General features: G+C 38.1%; 1 protein-coding gene and 1 long non-coding RNA gene across 2 annotated transcripts in view; one reads left to right on the plus strand and one right to left on the minus strand.

The window, feature by feature from the left end:
• The window catches only part of KLF7 (KLF transcription factor 7), a 455,464-nt gene that overhangs the window by 111,962 nt on the left and 323,450 nt on the right, over positions 1-20,052 (minus strand). The gene's annotated exons all lie outside the window — the stretch shown is intronic.
• Positions 1-20,052, plus strand: part of LOC117979449 (uncharacterized) — a 62,232-nt gene that overhangs the window by 21,049 nt on the left and 21,131 nt on the right. The window lies entirely within an intron of this gene.

A 20,052-nucleotide genomic window follows, 5' to 3' on the forward strand; every position in this document is an offset into this window, starting at 1 on the left:
TTGGCTACCACAGTTAGGAAGTGGCTACCAAGACAAGTGTCATCTTGGCTACCACAGTTAGGAAGAATGAAAATGTCAGTTTGGGATGTTCAGTTTTGGATATAAACTAGTTCAACAGTGTCAAGGTAGAGATGGACAGTAAAGAGCTGGATTGATGGGTTGTAGTTCAGAAGAAAGATAGGCATTGGTGAAACCATGCCCCGGAGAGTTAAAGAAACCAACTAACTAACAGAAATTTTTGAGTTTGAGGGATGGCAGATAAGAAAAGAAACAACTTGTTGAAACACTGAAACTTCTTCCATTTATGAAATTTTAAAAACTGACTGAAATTCGGTTGAAACCAATATGGCCAACTGTACTGTGCACAGAACAAGCTTGCTGATGTTGCAGCCCAAATTTCCATTGCATGTTTCATACTAACTCCCCCCAAATTTGCACATGCAACCCATGAGGTAGCATAAAGAGATAACTGCACATGCCCCAGGACTTTCCAAACGTCCCCCTTCCTTCCAAAAATCACTCATGAATCCTAGAATCCACCCCTAGACCTTTTCTACTAAACATACTGCTTTAAACCAGCACAAGAAGACAGATTTGAGGCTGGACTCCTATCTCCTTATTGGTTGACCTGTGGTAAAAACTTTTCTTTTCTCACAAATCTGGTACCATAATTTTGGCTTCTAGTGTATCATGCAGTGAGCCCCTTGTGCTTGGTAACATGAGGATTCATCAGCACAAGGATAGCAGCTGAAGCCATGGGAGTGAGTAAGATCACCTGGGAAGAGTGAGAACATGAAGGACTGAATTATCAATATCTAAGGATGGATAGGGAAAGAAGAGCCTGCCCAGAAGACTGAGAACTATGTAGGGGTGGAGGGAAAGCCAATATACAGCAATATCATGGAAGGAAGGAAAATCTCCAAGTTCCCACTGAACTCTAGAATTCTATGATCCCAGTTGTCATCTATAATGATAGTGGGTTTTGCTAAGGGACCGATACAATTAAAATAAAATGGGGGAAAAAAACAAAGGTCCTTAAAAGTTGATATCTACTGGATTAAATGTCTCATTGTCTTTGAAACACAAATGGAGAATTATTTCATTTTTGGTGGAGGTGATAGATTTTGTTTTTTGTTTTTTTTCTTTTGCAAGTTGAATGTTTTGTTTCTCTACACATTCTTTCCATATATTTCCTCCAAATCTTTTCTGGTCATTAAAAGAATACTGATTATTATCTGAAATATCAGACTTGGTTATCAACCTGTCATACTTTCCTCCTGTCTGTTGAGGCAGTAATCATTCAATTATGTCCTCTGAGATTTTGAAGGTTCCAGAGTCTCTAGACCACCATGGGGTTTAGGGCACCAGGGAATAGCATAGTTTATAAGAATTCTTCCAGGCTTAGAGTTTTGGGTTGGTTGATTGGTGCTTTGGTGAGCTCTAATTGTGAAAATAAAGCTTTAGGAAACACACATTTAATAGAAATATGAATGAGTCACAAATACATTAGATTTTTTGTTTTGTTTGTTTTTTGCCTTTGAAAGCCTTCAGGTTGGGTCTGTGTGGCTTAGAGATTTGTTTTGTTTTGTTTAGGACTATTTTAGTCAGTCTGTGAGCTATTTATCCAGCACCTGACCAAATATATTTGCTCTGACCCATTTCATAGACAGCTGTTTTCTATTTACTTTCCAGGAAGAAAAGCGCTTGGTCAGCCAAGAAAAATACTGCAAATGTTAGCAAGGGAATCTGTGTGACAGCTTAGCAAACCAATTGTATTTTGACCCTCTTCTCTATATGCTGAAGGGTTCAAGTTCAAGTCCCTTCAGGTGGGATTGAATCGGGAGGAAAATAAACTAAATTTATGTTACTATATAAATCAAATTTTTTCCATGTAAATGAGACCTACAAATGGGATTAAAACTTGCACTCCTGAATATCTTATAATGGTAATTGACAATACTAGTATCACCAATTTTCTTCCCTCTCCTTCCTTCATTACTGAAAAGGCACAGGAAACACTTCATTCATTTCTGGAATATAGCCACCTCTGTCATGGAAAGCAACAAATGTTATTTAACAGCTACACAATAAAGCATTTCACAATAGTGTACAAAGATAGTCGAGGCCAAAGGAAGCTACTGTCCCATGTGAATTTATCTGACGCTTAGCTGAAATGCTGTTAGGATGGCTGTGCATTCATCACCTTGGGGAATGCCCTATTTATGGCTTGAATTGTACTCATGTCCCCCCACAACAAAATTTGTATGTCGAAGTCCTAACCCCCTAATGCCTCAGAATGTTACTATATTTGGGGATAGAGTTTTAAAAGAGGTAACTAAGTTAAAATGAGGTTATTAGGGTGGACCCTAATTCAATGTGACTGGTGTCCTAATAAGAGATTAGGATACACACACACAGAGGGAAGATCATGTGAAGAAACAGGGAGAAGGTGACCATCTACAAAAAAGAGAGAAGGCTCAGAAAAAACCAACCCCACCAACACCTGGAACTCAGACCAATACAATTCTGTTGTTGAAGCCACCCAGTCTGTGGTACTTTCTTAGGCCAGCCCCAGCAGACTAATGCAGCTGCAATGTAAGGCAGAAAGAGCTCTGCTGCCTGGATTTATGACATGATTGGATCTCTAAGTCTCAGGAACCCAAGGTACATCGGGCATTGTGACTCCCTCCACTTCTGCCCTTGTCAGCCGATCAGCCCTCTACCCCTGAGTCTCATCTAAATCCGTTCTTGGATTTAGCTATTTTTTTAATCCAGGTGCAACATGTTGCAATCTAAATTAGCCCCAACAATAAGTAGCTAGAGAGCTTCATTCCTTTCAGTGCATGCACACACATGCAAACACACTTTCTGTGTTAATAACTAATAAATATTCTAATAAGTGTTCTAATGGCCACAAGAGGCAAATTCTTAGCAAGCCAAGGTACTCTTGTAAATGAGCTACATGGGAGAAATTCAGAGCCCATTTATGTTATGTCCCTTCAGCCATATATTAAGACACGAGGATTTAAAATGAATCTGTCAGGTGTGTAGTGAAAAGCCCCCTCTTAGACGGTTTTTTTTTTGGCTTCTTAATTTAATTTAGAATATATATTTGGGAGTATGCCCACAAACATGAATTAAACAAAGGAGATGGAGACCATTAACATAGGAAGTAAAATAAGTGCTAAAAAATCATTTTTAAAATCTGAATTACATTATCCTAATTAATGCATAATGTTTATGGAATTTTTGCTCTTTAGGGCAACACTGTTTTCTCTGGATCTCCTAACTTCCCTGGAAGGGAGGCAACAGAAAGAGAGGGGACAGGAGCTTCAGTTTACAAACGGAAAGGCAAAGGCAGAGAAAAATCCCGTCAGGCTCTGCATCACCATTTAATGCAGGGGTTCTCAGTCTTGCCTGGGCACTCTTCCCTCTAAGAACATCTTAAGCACACACCCTCAAAGTACATCTTTACTCATTTCTTTGTAAATGGTATACTTGTACTACTGTATAATGCAGCATGGACATTAAAAAGCATACACCAAAAATAGTGACTTTGTAAGGATGAGTTTAAAATTCATTTTCCTCTTGTGGATTATCTTGTGTTATCATTCTGCTTTGGAAATCACTGAATTATTAAAAAGGGTGTGGGAATGGAGGCAGATCCTTGGGCTTCCTCAAACACATGTATTTCATCATCCTGCCTCTCCAGCTTTAAAAAGTAAGTAATCTTGTGTGTGCAAAGGAGCATGTGCCATGCACTGCTTATACTCAGGGCCACAATATCATCTCTTTAGAAACTCCCTGTGGATCATACATGAAGCAGAAACATATGGTCTTTTTTTCTTTTCTGTTGGCAGTCCCTATGGCCATGGTATCATTGGTCCAAATACTCAAGTTTACCTGGAATTATACTCTAAGGTATGGTCATATGTTGCAATTAAACATCACAATAGAAGAAAACAATAGGGTGATGAGAATTAGCTGAGCACATTAAAGATTTTAGTCTCTTTGTCACTGTAAGTGAAGACAAATATGTAGGATAAATTAAGGCAAGCGTCTTCTCCTGGCAACAGATACGTGGAAGCAAGCACTTATTTTAAGCCAGGCAATTTCTTTTGTTTTATTTCAACTTATTTTTCTTTGTATTAAGTTTGAGTTAAACTAAAATCCACTCTTATTGTTTAAAGCAGTGTGACATTACCTAGTATAATAACATTTCTAGTTATCTAATCTCTCTTAAAGTAGCTTTTTCTGGGCAGTCAATGATTATGTCTGGGTTGTGGGATACAGTGTGGTTTTTGTTTGCTTGCTTTGTTTTTACTTCCTGCCTTTACTCTTCCATATTCAAAGTATCTTAGCCATGTAAATATATATATAGAGAGAGAGAGAGTTGAGAGTACAAAAACTATAAAGTAATTTTCCTTTTAAAAAAAGTCAGATATTTACATCTAAAGGAATGAATAAATAAATCTGAAAAGTTGTTTGCCTCCAATGTTGAAAGACTTTGTAGATCAGAGCAAAACAGAAGATATAGTTCTCTGGGGGTTAACTGCATATGTTGTCCCTATGGAAATGAAAATGTGGCCAGCTTTGATGTCCCTCCCACACTCCCGTCAAGTAGAGACAGGTTACACATCCCCACCTCTCCTGCACTGTCTATTTCATGATCAAAGGTACCCCCATCTGCAAGATAACTGGTTAGACTTTCAAGACACTACCTCAGCCCTAAAACCAATGTTTATATTTAGCTGAATAAATTATAAAAGTCCCAAGTCACAGGAACTTGAGATTTTAAAGCTGGATGATATTTCAGAAATCATCTAGTGATTCAGTCCCTGAACTTTCCAGCTGAAGACATCACAGCCCAGAGAAATGAAGTGTCTTACTCAAATTCACCAACATGTTAGGGACAGAGACTGGACTTGACCTTGTGCTTTTTTTTTTTTTAACTTTTATTTTAAGTTCAGGGGTACATGTGCAGGATATGCAGGTTTGTTACATAGGCAAGCGTGTGTCATGGGGGTTGTTGTACAGATTATTTCATCACCCAGGTATTAAGCCTAGTATTCATTAGTTATTTTTCCTGATTGTCTTCCTCCTCCCACCCTCCACCCTCCAACAAGCCTCAGTGTTTGTTGTTCCCCTCTATGTGTGTCTATGTCTTCTCTTCATTTAGCTCCCCCTTGTAAGTGAGAACATGTGGTATTTGGTTTTCTGTTCCTGCATTAATTTCTAAGGGTAATGGGCTCCAGCTCCATTTATGTTCCTGCAAAGGACATGATTTCATTTTTTATGGCTGCATAGTATTCTATGGTATATATATTTCACATTTTCTTTATCCAGTCTATCATTGATGGGCATTTGGGTTGACTCCATGTCTTTGCTATTGTGAATAGTGCTGCAGTGAACATATGCATGCATGTGTCTAAGTGGCAAAGGACATGAACAGACACTTCTCAAAAGAAGATATATATGCAGCCAACACGCATATGCAAAAAAGCTCATCACTGATCATTAGAGAAATGAAAATCAAAACCACAATGAGATATCATCTCACACCAGTCAGAATGGCTATTATTAAAAAGTTAAAAAATAACAGATGCTGGTGAGGTTGTAGAGAAAAAGGAACGCTTATACATTGTTGGTGGGAGTGTAAGTTAGTTCAAATATTGTGGAAGACGGTGTGGTGATTCCTTAAAGACCTAAAGACAGAAATATCATTCCACCCAGCAATCCTATTACTGGGTATATATCCAAAGGAATATAAGCCTTGTAATTCTTACTTGAAGCTCAACAACAGCCACTGTGTTGATCCTGGGCTTGGCACATTTCTGGTTCTCATTTCATTTGTCCTGGCTTATGACTTCTTTTTATGGCTTTATTATTGTTTTAGTATTCTTAAGTGGTCTCACACTATTTGGATAAGAGATGGAGGACTATATATTTATATTGTAAAGGTCAGGAGAGCTCTCCTAACTCCCAATCTAGTGCTCTTTCCAAAGAGGGAAAGGAGGACTGTGGACTTATTATTGTTCCTTCGCTGTCGCTGACAATATCTGCTGTGTCTGTGGAGCCACGAAGGCTCGAAGTAGCAAGCAGCATATCATGCACACTCACAGACTTCCTTCCTAAGTGGAAATTCCTAAAAAGTGATTTTAAAATACGTTTGCAGGTAATAGAGAAAATTTATGTATCTATTCAATAACTTTTCTCATAATCATGAATATTCCATCTTTACCAAAGGTGAAAATAGAAATCCTTGTTAGAAATCTTTACAATGGAGAGCTTTAAAATGTAAAATAAGTGTCTATTTGGGAGAATTTAAATTTGTGCAAAGTAGTTTTGTATTTACTTAACGAACCAAGAGATAAAAGCTAAGAAAAGAAACATTTGTAAAGAATAGTTTGAGACAGCAACAGCAATAGATGTAGCAGTAGATGACGCTTAGAGGGTGAAAGATATTCTTTTCTGGGAAATACAGTTGATCTTCTATTACACTTCCTTTTCCATAGAAATACACTAGGGATGATGTCAGAAAGACAATGATGTGGAAAATCTTAAGGCCTTTGACTGACTACAGAATCAACAATTAAAATCTATTGTTTTAAAAAAGTATCTACATAACATTTGAGTGATACAGGGAATAGGGAAAAAATGCATTGAATTTTTCTGACTTTGAAAACACAGCTAATTAGCAGTAATGCTGAAAGGAACAGTAAGTTGAGCTTCCAGGTCCAGTAGGAAATTAAATTAACAATGACTTTTAAAATTCAGTTATAATTCAATAACTTACCTCATGCTAGATGATTGCTCATGATTCTTGTCAATAACCTTTTAACAAAATCAAATCGTAAGGAGAAAATCACCTATTACATTACTATTTCATTCATTTATATTTTTATAATCTATCCATTTCCACTCTTTGTTTGACAAATTCATAACTAAGGTTGTGGATTTTATATCTTCTATAGAACATTATCATCCTCATAGAGAATGGTGGCCATTCTTTGAACAATCTGCCTTTAACTTACTGGTCTTCAATCGAGGCTGTCAATCATTGTTGGAACAAGACAGGGTGAGTCTGATGCAGTGAACACACATCCATCAAATTCAACTTAAGGAATATATACTCTATGAGGGTTTGTATTCTGTTCTGAAACATCATACAAACCCCTCCATAGTCAAACACAGAAGCAGAGCTCTTAGTTATTCACTCTCCTGGGGATGGGTTGAGGGGGTTACATACTATGGAAATTAGATGTGAAGAAATGCCAAATTCCAAAGCAAAACTTTTTAGACATAAGATTACATCAGGGAGTAGCCTAGTACCAGCTTTATTTTCTAGATTAATACAGAGAGGTATCCATCATCTTGTTTGAGGAATAAAAGCCAAATATGTAAATGTGTACTGATTTTATCTCAATAACAAGATTGATAGTAAAAATAATAATTAGGTAGCTGTGACATAAAAAATTAAGGGTTTTATATCCTGTTTATGTTAATGATAATAGAACCTCAAGGTATAGCGATAAAGAATTAACTTATTTTAAAACAATTATGTAGGAGGCAGCTAATAAAATTACATTGATGTTATATACACTTGTTCTTCCACGAGAACCACAGCAATCACATAAAATTAAATTTAAAATAATGCACTAAAATACTCACTACCCAAAGGTGATCAACAGATCTTCCTTAAGCATCTAACTGTGATAATTAGGAAGGGAATGTTTGATTTGCCCATAAAACTCATTATTTCTTTTTCTATTCCTGGGATTCATTTATCTCACTTACCTGTGACCTGTTTAGTATGGATCTGGGTCACTTTTAAATTAAAGATTATGCATTTTGGGGTAATAAGAAGGCCACAAAAGAATAGTGGATATAAATAAAATGCAGGCATTCCCTAAGTTACAAACAACCAACTTAAAATACATATACATGTGAGCCCAGCCCTGGAGAATGAAAAGTATAACCAGTCTTGCCAATCCTGATACCTCCAGGACCATGCAAGTAACATAAATGAATAGAGTGACCATGTGAATGGGAGGCAAACAACCACTACCAGGTCACTGAATTACTGCCACACAGGAATAAGGAGCAGCACATAATAACATTTCTGAATGTTTAAATGTTTGGACACACCAACTCAAAATTTTAAAAAATACTTCAGAGGCCTTATAAAAGACGTGGCAAGCCATCATGAGCCTGCTTCAGTGTAAACCCTCTGAATATTAAAGAGGGATAATTTGTAGACCTTCTTTATTCAAAATTTGTAAATCCAGTCTCCTGGGATTTTTTTTTTTTTTTGAGACTGAGTCTCGCTCTTATTGCCCATGCTGGAGTGCAGTGGTGCAATTTTGGCTCACTGCAACCTCCGCCTCCGACTCCCTCTCCCAGGTTCAAGCCATTCTCCTGCCTCAGCCTCCTGAGTAGCTGGGATTATAGGTGCACGCCACCACACCCAGCTAATTTTTGTATTTTTAGTAGAGACAGGGTTTCGCCACGTTGGCCAGGCTAATCTCGAACTCCTGACCTTAGGTGATCCACCCGCCTAGGCCTCCCAAAGTGCTGGGATTACAGGCGTGAGCCACCGTGCCCAGCCTTCTAAACATGTTTCTAAAATGTGAAATAGCTCATCTATGATTGGTAAACAAGAGGAAGATGTTAATAGAACATAAATGACACACTGGTTCGCACAGTTTTTTTTGCCAGCACATTAGTGTTTGGTGTCTTGTAGTAATGGCTGCTGGATGCAAAGTACATTCGCCCAGCTCAATGCAGCAAACCACAGGGGAATACAGTATTGTCCTATTCATTCTGTTCTGTCTTAGAAGTGATTATTTACAGTTTCCCCCCAATCTTTGTGCATTTTGGCCTTGTCTCAATAATCTGCAGACACAATCTGTTATTTTTTAAACATCCCTTTAATCAAGCTACCTTCATTTTAAGTTTTCTATGTACTACAGTATATATTTAGTAAGAAATTAATATGACTTTGATTTCTAAACTACTAGAATTTAATTAAAATATTGTTTTTATTGATGCTGTATTTGCAGTGTTGCCTCAGTGTTAATTAGTCTGTCTCAATCTTATTTTTCCCAAAAGCACTGTTATTTTTGGCATAGGCTTTTGCAGAACACAATGTTTTGGGTTTTTCCCCCCAGGAATACATTTATCACACTATAGCTAAAATGTTGCCACTTATTGAGATATGTATGTAGGGTTTCAAATTAGATCTGTTTACTAATTTGTTAGTATCCTTAAGCCAGCCTTTCAATATGTGGGATTCAATTTTAGCTAAGCCCTTTCCTTATATTATTTCATTTAAATTTCTCAACAACCTTATTCAATTAGCAGCATGTATTGATTGGAAGCTGGGTGCAAGGCAGCCTGCTAGACTCTGGGAATATAGTGGTGGACCAGACAGATCTGGCCCTTACGCTCATAGAGCTAAGCTCCTTTATCAAGTAGATACTCTAATAATCGCTATTATAAATTATCACTTGCTCTGGACTTCAGGGTTGCCTATGTCAATGGAGCATTCTAGTTCTTTGAGGCTGAGAAAGTGAGAGGAAGCCTCTTGTCACTGGATTCCCTGCCACTGCTCTCAGGAGGCAGCAGGTAGGTTCTCCCACACCACATACCTGCCAATCCACCCCTACCCCACCACCACCAAAGGAAGCCGGGAGCTCCCAGGGGCTCTTCATTGCTGACCTATTCTTGTCCCACTCTCAACTCTCAGCCATGTGACCCTGGCCCTCTGACTTCAGAACTTGTTGAGATTTAGTCTTTCCGGGGCTTGAACCTCAGCTTTCCCTGCAACTTTCTAGCTGAAATTGTTTCTCTGCTCAGGTTCTCAGCTTTCAGTCTTACCTGAGACAGCTATCTTCTATTCCTTCTCAGCCCTGCAGAACCAATATCCAATCATTTGGCCAACCTGGCTTCCCACAACGGGGGTTTGGATATTGGGCTCCATTCTTGCCATGTCTGGGACTTTTGCACAAACATTCTTCAATTCTCTATAATCTCTCCTTGCCACTCTGTGGAAACTACTGTCCCATGGAAACAACTTGTCTACATGTCCAGCTAGTTCTTTCAATAATATTCAATTTATGATCTAAAAAACTACAACTGTACTTAAAAGTCTCAATGGTGGCCCAGCATGGTGGCTCACACCTGTAATCCCAGCACTTTGGGAGGCCGAGGTGGGTGAATCACAAGGTCAAGAGATCGAGACCATCCTGGCCAACATGGTGAAACCCCATCTCTAATAAAAATACAAAAATTAGCCCGGTGCGGTGGTGCATGCCTGTAGTAACAGAGCAAGACTCCATCTCAAAAAAAAAAAAAAAAGTCTCAATGGGTTCCCATCACCTTTAAATTAAATCTGGACTCCTCTCAGAGGCCAAAGTCCTGTGTGACCTGGTATTTGCCTCCTCAAATCTTAGTTCTTGCCACCATCTCTCTTTACTTTCATGTTTACACCACACTAGCCTTCTAGGCTCTTGAGCATAGCAAGTTATTTTCTATCTTAGGACTTTTTCACACTTGGTTCCTTCTGTCTGGTGCTCTTCCACTCTGCCCAAATGATTCTTTCCCATATTTTAAAGTCAGTATAAATGTCACCTCCTCACGGAAGCCTTCTGTGATCATCGCATTACTTCCTATCCCTGCTTGCTGTAATTTACCTCTACAGCACGTATTTCCTAAAGAGGGTCCATATTTCACCACCATACACCCTGTGTTGGCTCAGGAAAAGTCCATAATACATAAAATTTGAATGAATAAGCTACTTACAGCATTATTAGGAATGATACAACAATAATATTAACTTAATGGGACTAATGCTACAGTATAAGCAAATAGACATTTGAAGGCTTGACAAGGAGCTTAAGCACCATTTTAAATTTTGTTCCTAAGGAAACAGTTCCAAATCTAAAATGTCAACTTAAAATATTTTAGAAAATATTCGTGATTAGTTGGTGGTTGCCTGTAACTACTTTCAGGTTCAATAACAATACTGTATTCTGGTTGCTGTCAGGGGTGGAGTGGGGACAGGAACAGGTAAAAGAAATAGAAAAATGGCCCCTGTTACTAAGACCTTGCAATATAATTGAAGAACAAAACCCAGATGTAAAACACTTTATGTATGATTGGATGAACAAGTTCTATACTGACAAAAGAATACACTGTAAGGGTCACATTAAAAATGTGAAGAAAGAAAGAATGATGCATTAAGGAACATATCCTAGAAAAGATAAATTTGAAGCTATGCTTTGCAGGATGTGGCTTGGATGAGTCCCTGGAGCTCTTCATTGAGTGGGCCTTTTGAGCATTGGGGTATCTCATAGAAAACCACAGAAGCAGAATGAATGGCTTTTTCTTAGGAGATAGCAGAGAGTACAAAGGAAGGAGAAATGCTGGTGATAAAAGAGATTGAAAGAGGGGTTCGGTTGCAGTGAGAGGGAGTTTGTGAGGGACCTGGTCTTAGAGTGAAAAATTTTTACCTGAATTACCTATTTGAAACAATAGGTTTCACACAGTTGAATTATCTGCTGGTTTGCACACAGTCGAATTATCTGCTGGTTTTAGAATGGATTGGACCAAAGAGAGATGAAAATTAGAACAATCATCTGAGAGGCTGCTGATATCTCTAGCTAGCTAGCTATCCATCCATCCATCTATCATCTATTAATCAATTTATCTGACAAAGAGAACTCAAACAAGCAGGGAACTATGGGAACTAAAAGGAGCTATAAATTCAAGGGACATCTTAAGGGATTTTAGGAAGGAATTAGACAGAAATTTGTCCGTCTAGATTATTACACCATCTTCAGAATGGAGACCTCAGTCTAGTAAACGTCCCAGCATTATCTGCCATTTTGAAGACATTCAGAGAGGAGTCACAGGGACAAAAGAATTGCCACATGAACAAGACCCTCGGGCTCTTCCACTCATGTGCCACTGGCCACAGTAACCCTGGATGCCCTGAGAGTACCTGCTTCTCCTCCAGGAGTTCAGACACAGTATCAGAGGACCACCAAGCATCTATCTGTACACAAAAAGTCTCAGGCTATACAGCTGTAGAATGCAGGCTATGTCAGAATGCAGTTCAGAAAGGCATGTAAAATAAAGGACTCACATACCAGTGACAAAACTCCACCTGCAAATCACATAAATGTCTTTGCATCAGCTCTGTCTATGTTGAGCAGCACCCTTTCGGGAAGAAAATGGAGACCTGATTCTATGAGCTTGTGGGAAGATTGGTCCTCGCTGAAATCACTACCAATTCCTTTCACTTTCAGCATCTCATCCAAAATTCAATTAATCTAGAAAACTTTCTACGGTTACCAATAAACTTGTTGTTTTTCCAGTAGCCCAAAGTATATAACCCACTTAAAGGGAAAGAATGTTCACAAAATTTAGAATCTTTAATATCAACAAATTAGACTATACAAGAAATCACTATTTACTCTATAAATAGCTAATTTTTTCAGTGCTTCACAAGATTCAGCCCTCACTCATCTTTTCAAGAACACAGCTATTGCACTAAGTGGCACACCTGTGTATTAATTTGGTACTTCCTGTTATTTGTTTTATAATTATATTCTTTAATCATTTTTATGAGTGTCTTCTGTCTAACTATATTATAAACCTGGAGGTACAAACCTAATGTATTAAGTTTTTGGTATCGTCCTGTAGGTCCCACTGCTGTTTCTTTATACACAGTGGAAATTCAATAAATGCCCTTCCCATCAGACTGAGTTGTTAAGTCAGAAGAGAAGCCAATGTTTTATAGTTAGGTCTAAATCTTTTGTGACTGGAGAAGAAAGGAAATGGGCAGGTATTTTAGCCTTAAAATGGCATGAGAAATTTTTTTTTTCTCTGTAACAATTCGAGTAGATTATATTGGATTTACCATGTAGCAGGGATCATGGAAGCGCAATACAAAACTCAGATGACAGTATGAAATGTATTTTGTGTGTATTCACAAAATTCCACAGAATCAATCACCATCCCTTTGACTGAGTTAATATGAACTCCAGTGGCAGTAACCCACGGACCTCTAATAGAATTCACCGATGGGAAATAGTAACAGTTCCCGTGGAGGCATTACCTTCACTGCCAACTGTGATCTATGGATGACAGCCTCCCAGAAAACACATTGACACAATAGGCTGTAATGGCTCAGATGGGGCCTTTATGTGATATCAGGCCAGTGATCCGCAGACAATGTCTCGCCGGGAGGTTTCTCAATTGCCTTCACCAAGGCTTTCCCTCCTGCTTTCTGGCCTGTCCGGGTACTTTCCTGAGCTCAGGGATGTTTGCCTGTGCTCTCAGGCTATAGAAGCTTGCCTCACAGCATCTCCATTACACAAATGAGCCACTAAAAAGCCAATGAGAAAATGAAGAATACCTACAGATAAAATATTTTATTCAATCTGCAATGATGTTGGTGCAGATGCATTTGTTTATGAAGTGTAATCCAGCTCCCACAGCGAGATTTGGACTTTCTTCCTTATCAAGCTCTGTTGACCAGTTTGAAAGCTCCTTTGTCCACAATAAAGAGGCTCTGCCACCCATGAACCAGTCAATCAGTCAATAAGTATCTGGTGAATATACTCATAATTGTACAATGGATTGTTGTATTTGTCAGAGAATAATTGGCTTCTGCCCTTAAGGAGTTTCTAATAGAGTTAAAAAAAGGTGAAACTGACCCACGTGAACTCCCATGTAATTATGGGCTAAATTGCTAGGTTGGTGAGCTCTGTGTTCTGTGTTACTTGATGATTGTGCATTTAAAGATGTCTAATAACACCTAGTCTTCACACATCATTGTTTTAATTCAGTGACACAATGGGTACATGACTTGGCAATGGGCAATAACTCAGACAGTACAAGGAGAGGAAAGAGTGCATTCATCAGCAGATGCTGAAAAGGCTTGAATCTTACATTCTAGAATAAGTCAAGGGCATCTAGAAAGAAAAATTGGGAAGTAGGAGAGAGATAGGTGATTATTAACATTTGCAAATACTTATGCCCCAGACACTTGACAAGTGACCTCATTTTATCTTAACAACTGCCACAAGAGATAAAGATTAGCATCATTTTATACTTGAAGAAATAGAAGCTCAGAGAGATTTACTTGTCTTGCCTAGGTAATACAACCAGGAAATGACCCAGCCAGGCCTCAAACCCAGATCTGTCTGCTCCAAAGCCCATTCTCTTTCTACTGCACCATCCTAACTCCCTATCACACCTTCTATCTTCTTGAACAAAGCACATAGATAATGACTATCTCTTCTGTCCTGCCATGTGAATTGTCTTCATAATGTCCCCTTTAGGATTGGGTAGGAAAAGAGAGAAATCAAGCAAAAGACAACAAAAGTGAAGAACAGATTTAAGAGTGTGCCTTCTGCCAATTCACAAAGCCAAGGCCAGAGTTGATATTCTGCCAGGGTGCCCCAGTCCAGCATACCAACCAGCATCCATCCGGACTGGTCAGTGCAAAAGCCATGTAAGATGTGACATATTTTTAAAATATCATCTCCCATAATGTCCTTACTGGATCTCTGAAATTTGGGGATATTGACTATTGGTTTTGAGAAGAATAATGTCAAATGCAGCTCTAAGGTCAAAGGAAGGCCTATGAATTACATTTATTGCTGAAAGAAAATTTACACTGGGAAAAAAGCAGTTCTTTCAGTTATACATTTTACTTTTTTTTTTCCAAATCTTAAGAGTGTGGGAAAGCAAGCACAAGGTCTTGTTTAAAGTTTTAAATACATATTATAATTGTTTGCTTTGGTCTAAAATTATGATACAGAAGAGATTTTATTTATTGTATAGATATTCAAAAGATATAATAATGATTATTCTAATTACCCAATCCATCTTCAATATCTAACTCCTCAGAGATAAGCACTTTCAACAATTTAGCATGTATCTAGCTGTTTTCTATCCATAGAGGAACATAAAATATATTTGAAATACATGTTTATTTTACAAAATTAAGTCACATAACCTACTCTGCAGCTTACTTCTTATACATAATGCATCAAGGGCATCTTTCCTCGTCAATATATATAGATCCATTTTGTTCTTTTCAATAACTACATGGTATTTTGTGTATGGATATACCATAACTTCAAGTCTTATTGATATATACTTAGAGTGTTTTCAATATTTTGATATCTTAAATATGCTACCATAACATCTTTGTGCATTTTTGCACACTTGCATAAATATATTGGTAAGAAAAAGGTATCTTTTTAAATACATTGGTCTCCTTTTAGCAAATTCATGTCAGGTATTCATCTGTGTCTATTTTTTAGAAATTAATGCATATATTTATAATTACTCTATATAATTTACTCATGCGTCATCATACCAATATAATATGTTGGTATTAGAATTATATATTTCATGCATTCTTGATTAGATGCACTCCCCACATATAACATTGCATTGATAGTTTCATAGCAATTCACTTTCAGTCACAGTTGATAAGCCCCCGTTGCAGTGCAAATCAGGCACCATCCCAACAGGTTTTAAAGCACATTCAGAACCTCAGAATAGTAACTCAGTAAGGACCGGGATAATCAGAGAAGATTTCTTGAAAGAGCTCAAACTTCAGCTATGCCTTGAAAGGCATTAAGGCATAAGGAAGATTTGGATAGGCTAAAAGACAGAGACCCGATAATGTGAACCCGAGAAGTCAGGACCACGGACAGAGCAGAGGTAGACTGGATGGAAAAGTGCACTTTGAGAGGAGTCCTGAGGGAAAGAGTAGGAGACACAAAGTGAAGCTTTATAATGAAGGTTTTGAAAAACAGGTCAGAAGTTCTAGATCTGATATAGAACCAGATAAGGGCTAGTGAGCAATTTGAGAGAGTATTTAACAAAGCTGGAAACTATGTAAAGTAGGGCAACCTCACAAACAAAAATAGAAAATTAAGTGAGACATTCCACAGAAAAGATTAACATGGTCCACAATAACAGCTACTACCTATTTAGAGTTTACTCTGTGACAGGTCCCGTGATAAGTGCTTGGATTACACCATCTCAGTTAATCCTCCTCATGACCACTCTTTGAGCCTGTATGATTATTAATCTCATGAGTGAGATATGCTTAGGCTCAGAGAGGTTAAATGGCTTGCCCAACTTCACATAGCTTACCAATGACAGAGTTTGGATCCCAACCCATGTCCAAAGCCAGGAACCAGAGCTGAAATGCAGTTTTATATCACAAACATTATGGAGATTACATTTCACATGAACTCACAGCTTCCAAAAGGAAATGTTCCTTCCTTTTCCACTGTTTCCCTCCTTCCATGGAAAAGTATAAAAAGACAGTTTTATAAAAAAAATTACTGAGTTCAAATCACCCCTGTGATAGTTCCATCCAAGCTTATAAAGTCTTTGAGAAGTAAAGTGAGCTAAACCCTAATATTATTTGTCAGCTCACTGAGTTACTTCACACAATGTCACCTAACCTCTAGGAATCTCACTCTCTTCACTCACAGTGAGGTAGAAGAGAGGATATTACAGATGCCTCCTAGATCCTAAATTACATGATGCTCTTAGTCTTTGCATTTTGATGCCAAATGATGCTGATTAAAGGAGGACTTAGCTAACAAAATCTAAATCTTACTTGGTCCCAAGAACTAGATTATAATCTCTTGTAATTTTCATATGCATTCATTAATTTAATCATTTATAAATACTTCTTGAGTACCTACTATATACCTACTTTTTTGGAAGATGTCCTACATTCCTTTGTGTGATTTAAGTTTTAAGCCATTTAATCTCTACACCAACCATATTAAATATTTTCTCATAAGAATGATACACAGATTAAGTCATCTGCCCTAGATTACACAGCTCTATAGCAGAATCAGGATTTAAACCCAGAGAGGCCCCAGAGCCCCAACTCAATCTTAATGCTTTGCTCAATAATCATTGCACCCTGTCTCCCAGGAAGTATCGCACTGCCTGATAGTAGAGTTAGTACTTGGCTGAGGCTGAAAAAATGAAGGCCTTTAAGAGAGGTTGTAGAACTCTATAGCTTGTGCTTTGAAATTATAAGACGAAGTTTGAATTCTAGTTTTAGTGCATGCTGAGTGATCTTACTTTTTCTGAACATTTTCTCATCTATAACATGGGGATAAAAATAGCGCCAAAAATTAGGTGGGCATGGTGGCAGTCGCCTGTAATCCCTGGAATACTTGGAAGGCTGAGGCAGGTGAATTGCTTGAACCCGGGAGGCGGAGGTTGCAGTGAGCCAAGATGACGCCATTGCACTCCAGCCTGGGCGACAGACCGCAACTCTGCCTCGAGAAAAAAAAAAAATAGTGCCTATTCCATAGGGTTGCCATGAAGCATAAAGACAATGTCTAGTGCCACAAAAGGAGTCAGAAAAACACCTGAATTCCTTTAAGAAAATGTTCTAGAACTTTGGATATTGGGAGGCATTTATAAATACAGAATCCATCTTTACTGCAGCTACCTGATTAACTACTTTGAAGAAGCCACTAGAGTCTAAGATTTGCTAATTCAGAACTGCAGGCATTTAAACATTAGAGTGCATTTTCACAGAAAACTAAATTCTTAGGGTTACCCATGTTTCCTATAAATAATCACTAGGAACGAGAGTGGACAATCACTGTGCAAAACCATGGCGCATTCCAGGAATACTCATACTGAAAGGAGGGTACATTTCCTCTCTGATGGGGGTATGCTTAATATTAAAGATGCCTTGTGTTTTGTTTACCATTGGTTGTATAATGACATTCAACACCTCAGGATCATTGTGTTAGCACCAGAATAGCTCCACAAGGGAGATTAGCAGGACTGTTTGTATTCAATTGATTCCTTGATACATTTCCTAAATGAGGCCATTATTTGCATTTTCCATTTTCCAGATAGCTAATCCAAATGTAGAGCTTCTAGTAATTGCCATAAGATACATAATGAGTTTGTGGTTTTGAAAAGTAAAAAAAAAAAGAGTAATCACAATACCCATTCCCACTTCTCTAAGTATTAAACTCCTTTCTCTTCTGAATAACTGTGCCTACATAAATAATAAATATCTGAGCTCATGGACCTGTAATTTTAGAGTATGACAAAAATGCAACTAACCATACAAGAAAAAGGTTATAGATGAGATATACTGAAAACTCATCATACTAGAATTATACAGTGCAAGGCAGAACCTAAATCACAGACATGACTAACACCTATAACTTAGTTTTTTAGTAATACAGGATTCAGAGTCAGCAGATTAGGGTTCAAGTCCATACTTCTTCACTTACTAACTGGAGAAATAACTTTAGCAAATTTCTTCTCCAACACTCAGTGTTTTAATCTGTAAAACAGGGAATAAAAATACTACTTACCTCACTGGGCAATTATAAGAATCAAATTATATAATGCATGTAAGCTGCTTAACATGTGGTCTGGAAGATAATAAGAACTCAATAAATGTGTTCTTACTGCAATTTCAAGGCACCTTGTACACATTGTTTCTGATCTTTTAAACAACCCTTCAAAATAAATGGCATTAACTCCATTGTACTGATAGGGCAGTGCAGGCTCAGACAAGCTATGTGACTTGTACCAAATTAAATAACTGCTAAGTGGCAGAGCCTGGTCTTTCTGACCCAGAGCTCAGGCATTTTGATCTGCTCCATTCTGCCCTTCAAAGTCACCTTTGTCCCCATACAAACCACCATCCTGACTGAAATGTTAAAGCTACTCCATCCTAAGTCAGCTTCCCTGGCTGGCCCAGTACTCAAATCCAAACACAATATTCCAGCAAGGCTCACCAACTAGACAAAGAAATGCCAACAAGAACATATTTACGATATGCCTTTCACCATAGAAACTGCACACTTTGACAGGCATATGTTAGCAGGAAACAAGGTAGCTTGCTTTCCAAAGTGCTAGCTCTTGCATCTCATAACCAAAGGAATAGAGCAGCATCTTTTTTTTTATTTGCCCATAAACTTTCAGTTGTGTGAGTTTGGCACAAAATAACAGTTGTTAACACAGCAGGCCACCTCTTGGCATTCCAGTGATGGCTATATTAGTGCCACCACAGGGCCCAGGCCTGCCATAAGCCTTTCATGAATCCAAGTGCCACTAATTTTCCCCTTATAAAAACCACAAGATGGTATTCAGGCTGTGCCTTACAATTGATATCGTTGCCATACAGCGAAAAGATCATTAATTTTAAATGCCTACTGTGATTTGGTCTTGTAACTGCACCATGGGCCCAATGCCATGACTAGGATAGTGGTGCAAAGTAAGCATAATAGTATTTTTACAGTGAAATCTGATTGCAATGAATCCCAAGGACTGAGGAGAAATACAATTAAGGATTATCATTAAATACTAATTCCCCCTTTTCAGCCCTGCACTCACCCTAGCCTCTTGTACATTATATAAATTTTATCTTACAGGACTTAGAATAGGGCTAAAACAAGCATCTTACTGCCTTTCATAGATGCTGGTAATGAAGGGGAGAGATAGTGGGGATAAGATAGAGGAGAAAGAAAGGATAAAGAGCTGAAGGCCAGTGTTGATTGTAGCTTCATTAATAATTCATAATCTCCTCTCCAAAACAGAGTTTTCTCCTAAATTTCTTTCTCAACTGATGTTGCCATAATTCTCCTTTGACGTCCAGCCTCGAAGTTACAAAACCAGATCTTTGACTTGTCCTTGCTTTTTTGCTCACACTCAGTCACTAGGTCTGTGACAATATCTCTCACAACCAACCTCCATTTCCATTCCCACTGCTTTCATCCTAACAGAGTTCTTTAAATCTAAAAATGGAATTATTGCAACCATCAGTTTATCAGAAAGTATATAAGGAGAATTATTTTTATAGAGATAGGGTCTTGCCATGTTGGCCAGGCTGGTCTCAAACTCCTGGCCTCAAGAAATCCTCCTGCCTTGGCCTCCCAAAGTGCTGAAATTACAGGCATAAGCCACCATGCCCAGCCCAGAAAGTAGACAAAAATTCAACTCTAGCTGCAAACAAAT

This window comes from Pan paniscus, chromosome 13, assembly GCF_029289425.2.
Source record: "Pan paniscus chromosome 13, NHGRI_mPanPan1-v2.0_pri, whole genome shotgun sequence".
NCBI classification, from domain to species: domain Eukaryota; kingdom Metazoa; phylum Chordata; class Mammalia; order Primates; family Hominidae; genus Pan; species Pan paniscus.